Source organism: Macaca fascicularis, chromosome 14 (genome assembly GCF_037993035.2).
Source record: "Macaca fascicularis isolate 582-1 chromosome 14, T2T-MFA8v1.1".
NCBI lineage: Eukaryota > Metazoa > Chordata > Mammalia > Primates > Cercopithecidae > Macaca > Macaca fascicularis.
In genome coordinates, this window is record NC_088388.1 from 128733986 (window position 1) to 128748088 (window position 14103).

Below are 14103 nucleotides of genomic sequence, written 5' to 3' on the forward strand. Positions count from 1 at the left end.
TTTCTTTTTTTTTCTTCCCGAGACAAAGTCCCGCTCTGTCACCCAGGCTGGAATGCAATGGCACGATCTCGGCTCAATGGCATGATCTTGGCTCACTGCAACCTTCACCTCCCGGGTTCAAGCAATTCTCCTGCCTCAGCCTCCCAAGTGGCTGGGACTACAGGTATGCACCACCACGCCTGGCTACTTTTTGTATTTTTAGTAGAGACGGAGTTTCACCATGTTGGCAAGGCTGGTCTTGAACTCCTGACCTCAGGTTATCCGCTTGCTTCAGTCTCCCAAAGTGCTGGGATTACAGGTGTGAGCCACCATGCCCAGCAATAGTTGGAAGATTAATAACCCCTCTCTGCAATTATAGAACTGAACCACACACACACACACACACACACAAACCATCAGTAAAGATATAAAAAATCTGCAGCTTGGGAAATATGGTGAAACCCGTCTCCACAAAAAATACAAAAATTAGCCAGACATAGTGGCATGCACCTGTAGTGCCAGCTACTTGGGAGGCTGCGGTGAGAGGATTTCTTGACCCTGAGGGGTGGAGGTTACAGTGAGCCAAGATCAATCCACTGCACTCCCTGTCTCAAAAAATAAAAAAAAGATGTAAAGGGAAATCATCTTAACCAAATTGACATTTACAGCACAGAATATACAGTCTTTTCAAGTGCAAAGTGGTATGTTCACCAAGAAAGATCATATGCTGGGCCATAAGACAAATCTTAATAAATTTTAAAGGAATGAATGCACAGAGCATGTTCTCTCACCGAAACAGAAAAAGTAATAAAATATCAAGAAAGCCCTAAATATCTGGAAATTAAACAACACACTTCTAAATAATAACCCATGGGCTGGTCAAATAAGGAATCAACAAAGGAAACTGGATATTTTTAACTGATATCGAAAATATGACAACATCAAAATTTGTGGGATGCAAAAGCAGCACTTAGAGGAAAATCTGTAGCTTCAAAGGATATGTTAGAGATGACGGTCTCCAGGCCAGGTGCGGTGGCTCACGCCTGTAATCCCAGCACTTTGGGAGGCCAAGGTGGGCGGATCACAAGGTCAGGAGTTCCAGACCAGCCTGACCAACATGGCGAAACCCCGTCTCTACTAAAAATACAAAATTTAGAAGGTCATGGTGGCGCGCACCTGTAATCCCAACTACTTGGGAGGTTGGGGCAGGAGAATCACTTGAACCCAGGAGGCAGAGGTTGCAGTGAGCCAAGATGGTGCCATTGTACTCCAGCCTGGATGACAGAGCTAGACTTTGTCTTGGGGGGAAAAAAAAAAAAAAAGAAATGATGGTCTCTAAATATCATGACTTACCACCTCATAACCATTTGAATGTCTAATAGTTAAAAAAAAACAAAAACAAAATAACAAGTCTTGGCAAGGATGTGGAGAAATTAAAATCCTTGTGCACAGCTGGTGGGAATGTAAAATGGTGTAGCCACTGTAGAAAACAGTATAGTGGTTCCTCAAAAAATAAAAAATAGAAATTATCATATGATCCAGCAATTTCACTTCTGGGCAGATACTCAAAAGAAGTGAAAGCAAGCACACACCAGTATTTGTACATTAATATTCAAAGCAGCATTATTCACAATAGCCAAAAGGTAGAAGCAACCCAAATGTCCACAAGAGATGAATGAACTAATGAAATGTGGCATAAATACACAATGGAATATTATTCAGCCTTAAAAAGGAAGGAAATTCAGATATATGCTGCAACACAAATGAACCCTGAAGACATTATGCAAGTGAAATAAACCAATAATTAAGGAACAAATACCATATGATTCCAATTGCATGATGTAGTTACAGGACACTCAAATTCAGAGACAGAAAAGTAGAAGGGTGGTTGCCTGGGGATGTGGGTAGAGAGGGATGGGGAGTTACTGTTTAATGAATACGGAGTCACACTGCTGAAAGATGAAGAGAGTTCTGAAAGATGGGTGGGGGTGATGGTTGTGTAATAATGTGAATGTACTTAATGCCACTGAACTGTACCCTTAAAAATGGTTATGATAGCAAATTTTATGTTACGTGTATTTCACCCCCCCACACACACACATATCAGTGGTCTATACGTCTACCTTAGCTAGAAAAAGAGCAAAGAAAACCCAAAATAAATAGACAAAACAAAGCACAGACATAAATTAAACAGACAAGCCATAGGAAAAATTAAAGCCAAAACTTGGTTCTCTGAAAAAAATAAGCAAAATTGATAAATCTTTAGCTAGACCAATTAAGAAAAAAATGAAGAGGAAAAAAGTGAAGGTGGGGTAGCAGAAGGGAAACCTGTGAAAGAGATAGATATACAGAATAACCAGCACGGCAGGAGTTACTTCAGAAACCAAGGGTACAAGGTATTTCAAGGAGTAGTGACTGACAGTGTCAAATGCAGCTGACTGGTCAAATAAGATAGAAACCAAAGTCTATTTGATTTAGCCACAAAGGAGTCACTGATGACCTTATAATAGCACATAAGAAAAAAGTAGAAGAGTTAGAAAATTGCCATAGAAAAGGAAAGAATATACAGACATGAGGAAGTGAAAACCGTGAGTAAAGACAATTCATCATAAAGTAGCTAGGTTCTAAAAATACAGCAAGGGGGTTAGCTAGACAGAAATAAGGGGTCAAGAGAGTATACTGATTTTTTACAGAATGGACAAGCTAGAACATGTTTTTTTCCTTTGTTTTTCTCTAAGATTTTTTTTTTTATTAAAGTAAAATATAAAGAGAATGTTTTGATTTTTGTCGGAAAAGACATAGAAAAGAGGGAAAGGTTAAAGACACAGGAAACGGGTGATAACAGATGGTATGAGGTCCCTAGATAGGTAGAAGGAAATGGGATTCAGAGGATGAGTGAAAGGATTGGCCTTAAACAGGAGGAAGACCAGGCTGGGGACATGGGGAGAGGAAAGAAAGAGTACAGCTATAGTTAAGTTTATTGGTGGGGTGGTGAGAAGTAGCTAGAGTTCTTGTCTGGCTTTGGCTTTACTCCTCTTTCAAGTTATAAGAAGAGGTAGACTCCTGAGAGAAGAGATGATGAAGCAGAATTGTCAAGACAATGAAACATAAAAAATAACATGTGGAGGCCAGGTATCCTGGCTCAAGCCTTTAATCCCACCACTTTGGGAGGCCAAGGCAAGCAGATCATGTGAGCTTGGGAGTTCAAGACCAGCCTGGGCAACATGGTGAGACCCCGTATCTACAAAAAATATAATAATCCGCTGCTTGTGGTGGTGTGCATCTGGGGTCCCAGCTACTTGGGAGGCTGAGGTGGGAAGGTGGCTTGAGCCCAGGAGGCAGAGGCTGCAGGGAGCAGAGATTGTGCCACTGCACTCCAGCCTGGGCAATGGAGCCAGATTCTGTCTCAAATAAATAAATAAATAAATGTGGAGAAAAAAATAAACCAGAAGGATGTCTGATAAGAGGCACTGAAGATCCAACTGCTTTGAACCATTTTATATTAAAAGTAATAACAATAGGCAAGGTGCGGTGGCTCATGCCTGTGATTTCAGCACTGAGTTGGGCAGGCTGCTTGAGCCCAGGAGTTTGAGACCAGCCAAGGCAACACGGCAAAACCCCATCTCTAGTACACAAATTAGATAGGAGTGGTGGAGTGCACCTGTAGTCTCAGCTACTCAGGAGGCTAAGTTGGGAGGATCTCTTGAACCCGGTGAGCCCAGGAGATGGAGGCCATAATGAGCCACGATCACACCACTGCACTGCAGCTTAGGTGACAGAGGGAGACCCCGTCTCAAAAAAAAAAAAAAAAAAGTAACAATAATCATTAGCTTATAGTTAATACTTACATAGTACCCAGTACGTGCCAAGTCTTGTTCTAAGTACCTTTTACATATTATGTAATTTAATTTTCACATAACCTTTTGTGATGGCTATCACCAGGTATCTCCATTTTACCAATGAAGAAAAGGCAGCATAGACAAGTTAAGGAATTAGCCACACAACAGGTAACAGAGTTAAGATTTGAACCCAGCTAGCATGCTAATTGGTGCTCCTTACACTATGCTATACTGCCTCTCAAAGTAAAGCTAGGTAAAACTAGTGGCGGAAAGTAGAAAGAAGGAAAAAACAATACCAAGTGGACCCAAAGACAAAGAGAAGCAGTGATTCCTGTAAATAAAAATAATTCTCTTGGAAGAATGGCTTAGTTTTTATACAGCATGTGAAGTGCACCAAAGATAAAAGAAACCGTCCTGATTCAGTAATGGAAAGCCATAAAAAGGAAATGAGCAGTGGGAAGGTCCAAAGCAGAAAGTAAGAAAAGCAAAGAGCCAAAGAAAAAGTAAAACCCACAAAAAATGGAAGAAGGAGAAAAAGCTGTAAGTAGAAGAAACACATACACACATCAGTAACCACCACCAGTAAAAAAGTGAAACGAGGGTCGGGGTGATGGCTCACACCTATAATCCCAACACTTTGGGAGGTCAAGGTGGGTAGATCACCTGAGGTCAGAAGTTCGAGATCAGCCTGCCTAAAATGGTGAAACCCCATCTCTACTTAAAAAATACAAAAATTTGCTGGGCGTGGTGGTGCACGCCTGTAATCCCAGCTACTCGGGAGGCCGAGGCAGGAGAATCTCTTGAACCAGGACAGTGCAGGTTGCAGGGAGCCAAGATTGCACTGTTGCACTCCAGCCTGGGCGACCAGAGTGAAATTCCATCACACACACCCACACACACACACAAAAGTGAAATTAAAGCAAAATAAGTAAATCTAAGTCCCTGAAAAACTTATTCTTTATTTTCTTATCAACAAGCACGATTATTTAATAAAATACACTACTGGATATGCTTGCCTGCCAAGAATAGGCAAGGATCAGATACCCAACAGGTTAAGACCTGAATAAAAGAAAATAATTTTTAAAAGGAATCATCTAAAGTTGTTTCAGAAGCTAGAGGGTAGTAGTTCCACAAAAACTAGATTCCAGAGACTCACAGTCTTAGTTACATGTTGCCAAGATGTTTGTAGTTATGCTGAGTGTGTGAAAAACTATCAAAACCAAATCAACAGCCAATCACTTCAGCATTAAAAAATACACACCAAGGCTGGGCACAGTGGCTCACGCATGTAATCCCAGCACTTTGGGAAGCCGAGGCGGGAGGATCACCTGAGGTTGGGAGTTCGAGACCAGTCTGACTAACATGGAGAAACCCCGTCTCTATTAAAAACACAAAATTAGCCAGGCGTGGTGGTTCATGCCTATAATCCCAGCTACTCAGGAGGCTGAGGCAGGAGAATCGCTTGAAGCCGGCAGGCGGAGGTTGTGGTGAGCCAAGATGGCGCCACTGCACTCCAGCCTGGGCAACAAGAGCAATACTCCGTCTCAAAACAAAACAAAACAAAACAAAACATATCATTTAATACCTGTAGAAGGGTAGCAATATCCTGAAGTAACAGAATACCAAAATTGTAAAAAGGCCAGGTATCAAACATCTGTAATTTTTTTTTTAAAGCTATATAAGAAAAGTATTAAAAGGGAAGAATGTTCAATGTGGAGACACGAAGGATGTTATTCTCTAAGAGTGAGACATTAATAAGCTTCACCCACCCATTTCACTCTTGCAAGACAGAGTAATCAACATGAAATAACATGATAATACAAGTCAGTGATTTACTCCAGGGTAAGTTATGTAAAAATGTGACAGCCAATATCAACGTTGTAACTAATAATATTAGTGAAAACATTAACACTCAACGTGGCCTTTAAGCAGAAGTATAATACAAATCCAATGTATTTTTTTCATTTTTAAAGGTACACATACAATCACTATTTTAAATCCTATAGCTTGGAATATTTCTAGCTCATTGCTTAAAATGGGGTGAAGTATTTCTAATATAAAGAACAAAGAAAAACTAACATAACTTTAAGCTTAACAGGAGATAAATTTTAAACAATTATTCTGAAGTACCAAGGACTATCTGTTACAGTTGTGAATGTGGTAGCACTTAAAAAGCAAAAACACCCCATAATGCCTATATAAAGAGGATATTCAACAGGAGTTACAAAATGTCAGGAAACCACAGGCGGAAATTTGATATATGAAATATTTATAAGAGTATTAAAAAATCATATTGGAAGGAGCTTAATTAGAAGCCTCCTAAGTAATGAGGGAATCCTCTTTACAACAGTCTTTAATGCTTGACCATTTTCAGTGATAAAAGACTAGGAAGAATTAATAAATTTTTCAGAGGACTGTTGTACACAGACATGGAGGATACAGCATGCTACTGGTTTTTATACAGCTGCCAATACTGCTTTATAATAAGAATATATATATATTTTTCTTTTTTTAAAAAAAAGATTGATTTTTCCAGTGCTCTATACATTCAGAGAAACTTCTCTAGTAACAAACTACAGAAATGATCCCTGAATGTATAGTCCTAAAAACATATTTTTAATCAGTAACATTTTATTATGAAAACTTTCAGATACAGAAAAATTTAAAGAATTTTATACCAAGCTGCAAAGGAGGAAGTCAAAACTGTTGCTGTTTGCTAACGATATGAACATATACCTAGAAAACCCTAAAGACTCATTCGAAAAGCTCCTAGATCTGATAAATGAATTCAGTGAAGTTTCAGGATACAAAATTAATGTACACAAATCAGCGGCACTGCTATACACCAATGATGACCAAGCTGAGAATCAAATCAAGAACACAATCCCTTTTACAACAGCTGCCAAAGAAAAATTAAAATACTTAGGAATATATCTAACCAAGGAGGTGAAAGATCTCTACAAGGAAGACTACAAAACACTGTTGAAACAAATCATCAATGACGCAAACAAATGGAAACTCATGGACGGGTAGAATCAATATGGTGACAATGACCTTACTGCTAAACGCAATCTACAGATTCAAAGCAATTCACATCAAAATACTATCATCATTTTACAGAACTAGAAAAAAAATTCTAAAATTCATATGGAACCAAAAAAGAGCCTACATAGTCAAAGCAAAACTAAGCAAAAAGAACAAATCTGGAGGAATGACATTACCTGACTTCAAACTACACTACAAGGCTATAGTTACCAAAACAGCACAGTACTGGTGTAAAAACTGGCATGTAGACTGATGGAACAGAATAGAGAACCCAAAAATAAAGCCCAATGCTTACAGCCAACCGGTCTTTGACAAAGCAAACAAAAACATAAAGTAGAGAAAGGACACCCTATTCAACAAACAGTGCTGGGATAACTGGCAAGCCACATGTAGAAGAATGAAACAAGATCTTCATCTCTCAGCTTATATAAAAATCAACCCAAGTGGATCTAAGGCCTGAAATCCTAAAAATTCTTAAAGATAACATCAGAAAAACTCTTCTAGACATTAGCTTAGGCAAAGAATTCAGGACCAAGAAACCAAAAGTGAATGCAACAAAAGTAAATAAATGGGACCTAATTAAAACTAAAAAGTTTCTAAACAGCAAAAGAAATAATCAGCAGAGTAAACAGACAACCCAAAGTGGTATAAAATTTTTGCAAACGATGCATCCAACAAAGGACTAATATCCAGAATCTACAAGGAATACAAACAAACCAGCAAAACAACAACAACAACAACAAAAACAAAAAACCCCACCAATCTCATCAAAAAGTGGGTAAAAAAAACCATGAATAGACAATACTCAAATGATATAAAAACAGCCAACAAACACATGAAAAAATGTTTAACATCTCTAATTATCAGGAAAATGCAAATTAAAACCACAATGAGATAGATACTACCTTACTCCTATAAGAATGGCTATAATTTAAAAATTAAAAAATAATAAATATTAGCATGACTGTAGTGAAAAGGGAACACTTACACACTGCTGGTGGAAATGTGAACTAGTACAGCCACTATGAAAAACAGTATGGAGATTCCTTTAAGAACTAAAGTACGCTGGGTGCGATGGCTGACGCTTGTAATCCCAGCACTTTGGGAGGCTGAGGCGGGAGGATTACGTGAGGTCGGGAGTTCGAGACCAGCCTGACCAACATGGAAAACCCCATCTCTCCTAAAAATACAAAATTAGCCGGCGTAGTGGTGCATGCCTGTAATCCCAGCTACTTGGGAGGCTGAGGTGGAGAACTGCTTGAACCCAGGAGGCAGAGGTTGCAGTGAGCCGAGATTGCGCCACTGCACTTCAGCCTAGGCAACAAGAACGAAACTCCACCTCAAAAAAAAAAAAAAAAAAAAAAAAAGAACTGAAAGTAGAACCACCATTTGATCCAGCAATCCCACTACTGGGTATCTACCCAAAAGAAAAGAAGTCATATGAAAAAGACACATGTACACAGGTTTATAGCAGCACAATTCACAATTGCAAAAATATGGCCCATCAACCAATGAGCAGATAAAGAAAATGTGGTTTACACCATGAAAACGGAATGAAATAGTGGCCTTTGCAGCAATTTGGATAGAGTTGTAGGCCATTATTCTAAGTGAAGTAACGCAGGAATGGAAAACCAAATGTTGTATGTTGTCACTTATAAGTGGGAGCTAAGCTACAAGGATGCAAAAGCATATGGACTCTGGGGACTTGGAGGGAAGGGTGGAAGTGGGGTGAGGGATTAAAGACTACACATTGGATACAGTGTACACTGCTCAGGTGACGGGTGCACCAAAATCTCAGAAATCACCACTAAAGAACTTATCCATATAGCCAAAAACCACCTGTTCCCCCAAAACTATCAAAATTAAAAAAAAAAAAAAATCAAAGAACAAGCAAAAAAAAAAGAAAAATTATAGTTGAATACCTGAATAGCCATACGTAGATCCTACCATTAACATTCTACTGTAATTGTTTCATCACATACCTATCCATCCATCAATCCATCTTGATTTCTGATACTCTACTTTTAAAATGCCTTTTAAAGCGGTATCTAAATGCAGTTTCTGAAGCAAGGGATCAGAAACTCCCACATCTATTAGAAAGGAAAATGATATACAATCATGCGTGGCATGTGTCCCTCAATGATAGACCACAAATACCACAAGAGTCCCATATTATAATACCATATTATTATTTTTTTTTGAGACAGAGTCTCGTTCTGTCACCCAGGTTGGAATGCAGTGGTGTGATCTCGGCTCACTGCAACCTCCGCCTCCCAGGTTCAAGCAATTCTCCTGTCTTGGCCTCCCGAGTAGCTGGGACTACAGGTGCATGCCACCACACTTGGCTAATTTTCGTATTTTTAGTAGAGACGGGGTTTCACTATACTGGTCAGGCTGGTCTCGAGCTCCTGACCTTAGGTGATCCACGCGCCTCAGCCTCCCCAAGTGCTGGGATTAGAGGCATGAGCCACCACACCCAACCCTGTTAATACCATTTTTTTACCGCACCTTTTCTAGGTTTAGATATGCTTAGATATACGTACACTTTCAACTGTGTTACAAAAGCCTACAGCATTCAGTACAGTAACATGCTGTCCAGATATGTGGCCTAGGAGCAATAGGCTATACCATATAATCTAGATGTAGAGTAGGCCATACCATCAAGTTTTGTCTAAGTACACTTTATGAAGTTTATACAACGACACAATCGCCTAATGACACATTTTTCATAACATATCTCCATTGTAATCTTTGAGGTTGTTACAGCATCTGTCCTGTAGTTCCCTATTCATGGTGACGGAAAATATATTCAATTTTTATGACTGGTTACATTTAGTTGTGAGGTGGAGCAAAGCAGCTAAGTGCTAACTCTAAACAGCCTTGAGTTTGAAACCTGGGCCGGCCACTTACTGTGACACTCTAGGCAAGTCATTTAATGCTTCTAGGTATCAGTTTCCTTACTGCAAAATAAGATACTAGTAGCAATGTCAAAGGGTTAATGTGAGATTTAAATAAGATAACGTATAAAATGTTCAGCACAGCTGGCATACAGAAAGGGCATAACAAATGTTAGCATCATTATCAACACTGCATTAGTTCATTCAGCTTACACAACAGGTTCTAGCTGCTACATGGCTACACATACCCATGCAACTGTTTGTAGTACTCTTTTTCATCACCTTATGTGTTCTAAGAACCTTGGGTAGTATATGTATTTTACTGAGATTAAAGGCAGAATGAGGGTGAATGGGTCCAAGTGCAAGCATTCTCCATCTTCCCACTCCACTCCCTAATGGAACTAGATATTCACTCTATTATTGAAAGCAGTGATTGTGGAGTCCTAATAAGGGAAAAGGAGTCAGGCTGGTGGGAAAAGGGCACAGCAAAAAGAAAAAGCAGATAAGGTATAAGTCTGCCTTTCTTCATGGTCCAAGACACACAGCCCTCCTGCACAAATAACTCACAAGTTTTCCGCACTCAACTTATCACCAGACTCTTGGCTGACAGAAAAATGCAAGCTAGCTCACTGCAACCTTGGCCTTATCAGTACTGCACATAGCCCTCTCTGCAGCACACAGCAGAAGCATCATCCTATAAAATCCCCAGCAAGCCACTGTCTCCTGGCAGTCAGCTTCTCTCTTGCTGATCTGCCCGTTGCACCCTTGCAACCAACCCACTTTCATACTTTCTTTAATAAATCTGCCCTTCTTTACCTACAATTGCCTTGGTAAATTCCTTTACCGCCTGTAACACCAGTCCCAGCTAGTGTGACCTGACACTGAGGATGAACACAGGAAAACACACTACACGCACAGTTTTGCTTTTCAGCACTTGGTTGACAGGAGGCTGATAAATTGCCTAATTGTGCTCTGCTTACTTTACATCTAAAGTAAGCAGAACACTGCTCCCTCTTAAAACTTCATTTGAGATCACGTAATTATGAATTTCTATCAAATTCGGTCCAACCCAAACAAAATGTGTTATCTCCACTGATCACACATCCAAATGCCTTTTTATCTGTACAAAGCATATTTATTCCAGTTTTGTCGTAGATGGAGTCAGCTGGATGCGGTGGCTCACGTCTGTAATCCCAGCACTTTAGGAGGCCAAGGCAGGTGAATCACTTGAGGTCAGGAGCTCGAGACCAACCTGGGCAACATGGTGAAACCCCATCTCTACTAATACAAAAATTAGCTGGGCATGGTGGTACACGCCTGTAATCCCAGCTATTAGGGAGGCTGAGGCAGGAGAATCGCTTGAACCTAGGGGACAGCGGTGCACTACAGTGAGCCGAGATCAAGCCACTGCATTCCAGCCTGGGCAACAGAGGGAGACTGCATCTCAAAAACAAACAAACAAAAAAACGTTCAAAAAGTAGATGGAGTCATAAAACCTCTACCAACTACATGCCTCTTTAAAGACATGATTTAAGTAAAAGCTACAGTTCTACTTTTATGAAATTTTTATTTAAAAATGTGGTATCTAGGCCTATGGCTATAGGCTTATGCGTGTAATCTTAGCACTTTGGGAGGCCAAGGCAGCAGGATCACTTGAGCTCAGTAGTTTGAGAGATCAGCCTGGACAACATAGTGAGAAATCATCTCTATTTAAAAAACAAAAAGAGCCGGACACAGTGGTGTGTGTCTGTAGTCCCACCTACTCAAGAGGCTGAGGCAGAAAGATCGCTTGAGCCCAGAAGTTCTGGGCTGTAGTATCCTATGCCAATTGGGTGTCTGCACTAAATTAGGAATCAACATGGTGGCCTCCTGGAAGTGAGGGACCACCAGGTTGCCTAGTGAGGAGAGAACTGGGCCAGGTCAGAAACAGAGCAGGTCAAAACTCCCATGCTTATCAGTAGCAGCACTGAGTCTGTGAATAGCCACTGCACTCCAGCTTGGGCAACACAGTGAGACCCCTGTCTCTTAAAAAAAAAAAAAAAAAAGTAAGCATGGAATCCACTTCTCTGCTAACTTCTAAAAATTAGTCTTAGTTCTTTCTCTTTGCCAGAGGAAGCAGGATCTAATTTTAAAATTTAAAAGTACTTCTATGTGGCTTCACATAACATATTTGTCTTACTGCTAATTCTTCTGAGCTTGATATGAGAATGTAGTAGATATTAAAAGGATGGTAAAGATAAACACTACTTCATCTTTAAAAAGTAATTTTAATGAGGTTTATCCAAGTATCGCTGTTTTTTGTTTTGTTTTGTTTTGCTTTTGAGACGGAGTCCTGCTTTGTCACCCAGGCTGGAGTGCAGTGGCGCAATTTCGGCTCACTGCAACCTCTGCCTCCCCAGTTCAAGCAATTCTCCTGCCTCAGTCTCCCAAGTAGCTGAGACTACTGGCATGTGCCACCATGTCTGGCTAATCCAACTACCGTTTTTGTTGTTGTTTTTGAGATGGAGTCTTGCTCTGTCGCTCAGGCTGGAGTGCAGTGGCGCGGTCTCGGCTCACTGCCAGCTCCGCCTCCCGGGTTCACACCATTCTCCTGCCTCAGCCTCCCGAGTAGCTGGGACTTCAGGTGCCCAGCACCACACCCGGCTAATTTTAGTAGAGACAGGGTTTCACCGTGTTAGCCAGGATGGTTTCGATCTCCTGACCTCGTGATCCGCCCGCCTCGGCCTCCCAAAGTGCTGGGATTACAGGCGTGTGCCACCGCGCCTGGCCTAATCCAAATAGAGTTTTAAAACATTATTTTGACGTCTACACTATTTACATACTTTACATATTCAAAAATAAAATCCTAAGTAAAAACTGAAACCTATGAACCATAACAAATTGGTAGCATAACCAAAGAAAAGTATTTCAAGTGACGCAGTACTCATTATACATTCTTCACACAATACAGTCTAAATATGAAAATGCAAAGAAATCTTAAACTTTATGAAGCTTATTGATATTAGTAATACCAGCACTACAATTTTAAAATGATTTTATGTATACAGTGGGAGAAAGTAAATAGGTTTATTAATTTTTTTTTTTGAGACAGGGTCTCACTCGTCATCCAGGCTGAAGTGCAGTGGGGCATGAACATGGCTCACTGCAGCCTTAACCTCCTGGGCTCAAGCAATCCACCTGCTTCAGCCTCCTGAACAACTGGGAACAAAGGCACACACCACCATGCCTGGTTCATTTTTTAATTTTTTATGGAGATGGGGTCTCATCATGTTGCCCAGACTGGCCTTGAACTCCTGGGCTCAAGCAATCCTTCTGCCTCGGCCTTTCAAAGTCCTGGGATTACAGGCATGAGCCACCGTGCTTGGCCAGCTTATTAATTGAATTAAATACCAAGATTTTCATTTAAGACAAGAAAAACATAGAGTCAAGGAAGAAAAAGTCTGCTTGCTAAATAGGAACTGGAATATCACTCTGAACTCATGATTAAACAAGCAAAAAACTTTTTCTTAGTTCTCTCCTCTCAAAGCACCTAGAAGCAAAGATACTGCAGCAGCAATGAATATGAAAAACATCCAGAACTTGGTTTCTATATATGATTTCTCACTAAAAAGAACCAAGACTCCTTGGATAAACAGCCCTTTCCAGAGGTGAGCAAAGAAAGGATAAGACAGACCCTGGAGTAACTTGTGTCAGAAAGCACTCCAAGGTTAACGGGGCGCAGGGGTGTCAAACACACAAGAGTCTGCCTGAAATGGATCCTACTGACCAAATCTGGGACAATTTGGTCATTAAAAAGAAAAATGACTGTAGCTGGTTATAAAACAAGGAATAAATTAAAATCCATCAGAGTCTGAAGTGGTATCATTCACCCCTCCCCCAAAAAACATCTTGTATGTCATCAATGGGGGTGGCTATTTCTCCAGCTCTTTACTCTGAATATTGAAAAGAGATTAAATTTAACATTTAATTTGCATTTTGGGGAAGAACAATAGTTTATTTACCTGCATTTAATGAAGGAAATCTCTTCCTTAGAGAGAATCTCCAATAAAACAACTGATTTAAGCAAAAGTCATCATGGGTGCTAGGCAAAAGGTTGTCAGAACCTGGGTATTTGCTTAGTGTCCCAGTATTACCCCAAGATTACATGTTAATCACAAGCTGGCAAACCACACCTTTACAACAGATCAGCAGTCAGACTTTCATCAAATGGTCACATTTAGCATCATTAATAGTGTGGGAATCTGACATTATGTGCCTCCTATGTTATGCAATAGGAGGTACATAGCATCACCTATTAAATATTTTTGCCAAAGGAAGTTTTACTTTAAGCTAATTAAGCCTTC

The 14103-nt window shown here is 40.2% G+C and overlaps 1 protein-coding gene and 1 pseudogene across 19 annotated transcripts in view; both read right to left on the reverse strand.

The window, feature by feature from the left end:
- ZBTB44 (zinc finger and BTB domain containing 44) overlaps window positions 1-14103 on the reverse strand; it is an 85721-nt gene that overhangs the window by 69195 nt on the left and 2423 nt on the right. The gene's annotated exons all lie outside the window — the stretch shown is intronic.
- LOC123568989 (small nucleolar RNA U3) lies at window positions 6345-6422 on the reverse strand (annotated as a pseudogene).